Source organism: Pterocles gutturalis, unplaced genomic scaffold, assembly GCF_000699245.1.
Source record: "Pterocles gutturalis isolate BGI_N339 unplaced genomic scaffold, ASM69924v1 scaffold17795, whole genome shotgun sequence".
Taxonomy (NCBI): Eukaryota; Metazoa; Chordata; class Aves; order Pterocliformes; family Pteroclidae; genus Pterocles; species Pterocles gutturalis.
Window position 1 is genome coordinate 4,973 of NW_010143777.1, and position 321 is coordinate 5,293.

A 321-nucleotide genomic window follows, 5' to 3' on the forward strand; every position below is an offset into this window, starting at 1 on the left:
GGATTCTGCTCCCTGGGTGTTTGCATGGTGAGCTCCCCCGCCTCCTTCCACAGCTCATCAGCTATTCATTGATCTCTGCCGGGCTCCTCCAGCACTCATTCATCACTCTCACGCCCGCCATCCACTTTCCAAATGTTTCCTGTTTTTCTGGTGATGTATTTCCCTGTTCAGACAAGCTAATCTTGTGCCATCGATAACCGGGGTGCGGCTGTGCTCCTGGCCTCTGTGCTGGTGCCGGCGCGGCACAGCACGTGGCTCTGCCTTGCGTGGACGGAGCCGGCGTGCGGATGGAGGTGATGCCCTCAGCGCCAGGAAGGGCTG